Genomic DNA, 6000 nt, shown 5'->3' with positions numbered 1-6000 from the left:
TGTTGTTTACATGTTTGGGGGATTTTGAGGTACTTTGGGGATAAATAGCAGAGTATATTTTTATTTTATTGGGTAATAACTTTATTAGACTCTTGGCTTGTCCTCTGAGAAAAGGACACCTTCCAGAAAAAACATGGTCCTGTGGAAGGTGTCCCTGCTCATGGAAGGGGTTTGGAACTGGTCTTTAAGGTTCCTCCCAACCCAAACAACCCTGTAATCCTGTGATTCTATAAAAACTGATCACTGCAATGAATTTCCTAATAATTTTATAACTGACTTTGAAAAAGCCCTAGAAAACAGAGTTTGGAGAGGATTTCTGAAATACCCCTAAATCTTGGATTATACAACCCACACAAGTAATGCTATGTTTTTGCTTAGATGCTTAGGTGAGGTAATTAGAACTAAGGTAAATAAATGTAAGTAGAGAATAACATGCAGAGTGATCCAAACCCAGTGTGGAGAAGTGTGGATTCAGTCAAGTAAATTAGTAGTTGCTTTAAACATTTTTCCCCATTGGAGAAGGGTATTTTTTTTTTTAAAAAATGAGCTTGCTCAATGAAGTGCTTCTTCTAGACTCTGTAGTATTCACTTAGTATAGACTCTGTAGTATTCATTTTCAAACCATAAACTCAGAGACTACACATATTTCTATCTGATGGCCCATAGAAGCTGGACTTCTATCACATCTCAGAGCTGCCACAATTCTCTCAAACTTATTTTGTATTTACACAGCAACAAAAGGCACATAAACATCTTTGTCATGGTATAGTGACTTGGAAATATGACAGCAATGATTTTGTGGCTGCACTAGTCCTGCCCATGTGTCACACAAGCACTCAAAGTTTATTCAAGGAGCTGCTGTGAGAAACGTGAGACAACTTGTTCCCTTTGCAGTGGGAAAAAACAACAATTTGGGGTTTTTTGATACTGATTACTTCAGAGTGTTAGAATATATGGCCCCGTGGCACTGAGTGGGTGGATATATATGGCCCTGTCTGTGAGGATCATGAGGCCCTGCCTATTCCATCCCTGGAAGAATTCCAGGCCAGCTTGGATGTGGCTCTGAGCAGCCTGGTGTAGTGGAAGGCGTCCCTGCCCATGGCAGGGGGCTTAGAATGAGGGGATTGTCAATCTCCACTCCAACCCAAACCACTCCAGGATTCTGTGATCTAACTCCTCTCAGAGTTTTGAGGGTAACACCTTCTCAGCTGTTTTTTTCACTGTTTGGACATTGGGATGTGTCATGAATCATCCCATGTAAGCAGGACACAATCAAACACCTTCATACGTTGGGGTTTATTTTGTCTCCTGTGTTCTCACATGTACCTACCTACCCAAGAATCCTATTGGAATGCCCCAGGGTAATGTGGGGCATCCCAATAGGATTTCTGTAGAAGACCTTCCAGCTTCTTCTACAGAAAAACTTGTGTCCCCCAAGCAGCAAGAAAAGCCCACATTTAGCTATGGAAATCGAGCTCCAGTGGTCCAAATGCTGTTATCTGCAGAGAAAATGGTGAATTTATACAACACTTGTGTCGATTCTGCAGTTGGATAAAAAGAGGAAAAATTGTGTATCTCAAGGTTTCTCAGGAGGGTGCTGTGCAACTGAACTGGATACAAAAGGTTTTGCTTTTTGCTTGGATGCCAAAGTTTATAGGTTCAAAAACAAGTTCCAGAACAACTTCAAAAACAAGTTCCATAACAATTTAATGAAAGAGTCTCAATTAAGGATTGCTAATTTCTCAGATGTGACTTCTCATCCAGATGATTTCTACTGAACAGGGTTTGAAGGAGGATAGATAACATACCTGAATGTCTTTTCATCTGCTTTCTGGGGCTTCTGCTCTGGCTTCAGCATTTAGCTGGATGCAGTATGAAACATAATTTATGTTGTATTGTAAACCTTTAATTAAGGGGTTTTTTTTAAATTAATTGGTGAAATATACCACCATAAATAATGTAAGGTAAGTGAAATACACCAAAATGAGGATCTACAGAAAGTCTCATCTTTTAAGAGGGAAGGCCATGGTAAATGATATTCGTATTACCTGTGCACTGCAAGTACTTAAACCCAACTTTTGGAAACTGAACCAAAAAAATATACCACAAAATATGCTATGAGTTGGTTGAAGTAAAGTAAACCCTTAGCCTTCTCAACTTATCATTTTCTAAAGGCAAATGCAATTTATTTTTTGGTTAAATCATACTCAAACTTGTTTCAAATCCAAGCATTATTTTGTAGGCAGCAGCACAGCAGTCCTCTGCAGAAATGTGAAAGCTGGGGAGAGAAATGATCTATTAATCTGGGACAGTTCTTAGTAGGACAAGACATAGTGCTTTATCTTGTCTAAATATAGGTGACCTAAATGTAAAGGCCTTTACCAGTTCCCTTGCAAGCCTTGCCTGCCATTTGATGTGTCTCAACTGTTGGAAGTTTGCCAAATATTGAACCTCTATTTGCTTTTTTGTGCTAGTGCTGATTAATGTAGATATCCAAAGCCATCCCAGCAGACTGTGCTCTCTCACTGGCATACATTTTTTACAGAGATTAAAAATACCTAAGATAAGTCACATGCAAGTACTCCACCAAACCAATATCCTGCCCATCTTCACCATGAATTATTACAACTGGAATTGATGCACTTGAACAAATTTAGTACTTATTTTAGGCAAATATGGACACATTTAAATGATTCATTTAATTTAAGCAACTTTTTCTGGATTTTTTTGCAGTGAAAAGAAGAGAATTATGATTTCTATGTTTAGGAAAATAATGACTGAAAGACACCCAAATGGGGCACATAGAAAATAGATGGTGTGGGTGTCATCAATAAAGTTATGAAACATATGATCCATTTTTTTTTTTCCTCTGGTAGTAGAAATATGTGAAAAAAAATCACCCTTATTGTACTATTTTATTTCAGATTCAGACTGCATGATAAATAGGCACAGATTAAATTCTAGGTAGGAATACAGTGTGTATTTTTATATGCTTGTGTCTCTGAGAATATTTGGGGTGTACAGGGTGCATATTTTCCACTGAGAAAGCAGTAACATAGTTCCTGCAAGATAAAAAGAACACATGCAGTTCTAAAATGGTAAAAATTTGTAAATTTTATTTAACTCTACCATTCTAAGACTTTCTGAAGGGGAAAAAAACAGAGTCAAGAAGAGCTGTTGCTGCCTGTTTGATCAGCAAAGCTCAAGGATGGTTGGGAAGGGCATTTGGCTTCAGATGCCTTCACAGGGGTGATGGCTCCCCTGCTCCCATTCATACCCACCCCAGGGGAAAGAACCTGCTGCAGCCCAGAGGGTTGTGATGGATGAAATTCCTCCTCCAGGCTCTGACTGGGTGAGACCCACAGGTGGCCAACAGAAGTTTTGTAAAGCAGAGCCTGAGGTTCAGCACTCACCCACTGCTGGTGAACCATTTGGCAACAGAAAAAAATACATGGGGCTGCAGGTTCTGTCTGGAAGATGCTGGCCAAGAAGGACAGGCTGCTTCAGTACCAGGCTGACAAACAGCACAGTCACTTGTATATCAGTGAAATAAATGACACAGATTTATGTCCAGGATGAGCTGAGGACTTCTAATGGTGGTCTTCAAACTTGCTCTTAATTTACAAAATCTAATTCATGGTGGGCAATCTTCAAACTAGTCAGACCTCCTTATCCACTAAAAGTGAAGATCTTTTTGTGACACAATAAAGCTTCTGCTGTCCCATCTATTTGAACTACTGTGATTCCCTGTAAGGATTTTTATTACTAAGTGACAAGCGGATTGAAAAATCTGTCAGTTGGAAGAGCAGAGATGGTAATGAGCGTTCTCAAATTTCTCTGCAGTCCCTGAAGGTCTATCCTTGTTCAGAACTTTTATCACAGCAGTATTTTACAGCTTCTATAACTTAAGTCTTTCTGAAGTTTTTTGTTGGCAGGTATAGCATATTCTCTTAGGCTTTGTGGTTTCATCAATTTTTCTTCTCATCTTTCATCCACATCATGGTAATCAACTCCTTACAGGTCAAAAAACTCTTCAAAGTACTCCTTTGAACATCTGCCTCCTTAAAGACATCCCTGCTGTATTCTCTGATAACTTGGATTGCATCCAGTTTTGCTAGATAAAGACTTAGGAGTATTCAGTGAACACCCTACTAACTAAACAGGAGAGCAGAAAAAGATTCCTACATTTTTCACTAACATCTGGTCTGAGCACAGTGGGAGGGAAAAAGCCAGCAGCTAAAGATCTGCATGCACTGGTTGCAAACTGGTAGCTGCTCTCCCAGATGAAACTATATATTTGAAGTATCATTTAAAATCTTCAGCAGGGAGCTATCATGCCATCTTTTATATTAGTTATGAGGCATACAAATGAGGGTTTTGCTGCTATCCTTCCAAAAGTACAAAGCTGAGCATCCTACTTCTCCCCCAACTGTTCTGTTGAAAGAGTTGCTTTTAGTTCCTGAAGCAAAGGGACACACCAAAGACCATAGAGAGATTTGTTTTCTTAAGTGTCTAAAGAAGTTTCAGTGAGGGATCAACTTATTCCACAGTCAAGTTCAAGCAGGTTGTCATTACAAATCTGATTGACAGGAAATACAAACTTCCCATTCACTTTACTGAGTTTTGGTACTGTTCCTTCTCAATTTTCCATTCTGTGCTGTGTTCTTTTTATTTGATTTATATTAAAAAGTTCCTAAACCATCTTGCATACTCATAGCAGTTGTAACTTCTCTGATCTCTCCCCTTAATTTTCTAAGCCAACCAAATTTCTTGATCCACATGAAGGATGAAGCAAATCATCACCAATTTCTGTTTCTCTTACTATCACTCATCTCATCTTAATATCCTCCACCAAACTCTTATGGTGGGTGCACTTGAACCAAATCTCTGGAACTTGCCTTATATCTTTTTGTCATTTTATCTGCTCTTGGTCCTCTTTCAGAAAGTGTTAGGGCTCACCTAGAGTGGAGAATGCTACAAGGCTTTTGAAGTTCACTGAGGTGGTAAATGGAAAAATTTAAGGTCATTTTGGACAGGGTTCTGTGAAAAGTAATCTAGTTGAAGTTATCCCTTTTTACAGCAGGGAATTCTGAACTAGATGACCTTTAATAGTCTCTTCCAACCCAAACCTTTCCATGATTTTATGGTTTTCGTACATTTACTTATTCTGTATTCTCCTCTACTCCTTCTACCTATCCTTGTCATTACTAATAGCCTGTTTATTCTGGCTTCCTTAAATTGCTTTGCTTTGGGTTATGGATTTTGTAAGTTTTCAGTGACAGAAACCTCATCTTCTTCTGTGTGATTGAAGTATATTCATTATCATGGCATAACGTGCAATTTTGTTCTGGAGACAGATGTGAATCAACCATAAGATTTTCCACTGCCTTCAGAGGCACAACCCACTTATGCTGGCTGAATGCTTTACGTGTTCAAGCTTATTCAGTCAATGTCCTACATAAAGATGCATCTGTGATTAGTCAGCAGTGTCTAGCAGTAGAGGAAAATTCAGTTTTTATTCAGAAAGCTGAGTGACTTTGCAAAACTTTATCAGGGAAAACATTACTCTTTCTCCTCAATGTGAGCATTAATGAGAAATTTATGAAGAAGGCAGAAGACTCTGTGTCTTTGGTTGGTCAAAAGCATTTGAGGCTGCCTTTTAAATAGCTGAGGCTGATGCGAGGGAACAAAATAAATAAAATCATAGGATTATAAAGTGGTTAGAGTTGGAAGGGACTTTCAAGCTCATCTCATTCCAATTGCCTGCCATGGGCAGGGACACCTTCCACTCTCAGGTTGCTCCAAGCCCCATCTAACCTGGCCTTGGATATTTCCAGGGATGGGGCAGCCACAGCTTTTTTTGGAAACCTATTCTAGAGCCTCATCACCCTTGCAGTAAAGAAAAAAATTTCCTCCTGTACCTAAATCTATTATAAACCTACTCTCTTCAATTTAAATACATCTCCCCTTGTTCTGTCATTTGCATGCCCTTGTAAAATG

This window comes from Passer domesticus, chromosome Z, assembly GCF_036417665.1.
Source record: "Passer domesticus isolate bPasDom1 chromosome Z, bPasDom1.hap1, whole genome shotgun sequence".
Classification (NCBI taxonomy): domain Eukaryota; kingdom Metazoa; phylum Chordata; class Aves; order Passeriformes; family Passeridae; genus Passer; species Passer domesticus.
The sequence above is the reverse complement of the archived record's forward strand: the minus strand, read 5'-3'. Positions refer to the sequence as shown.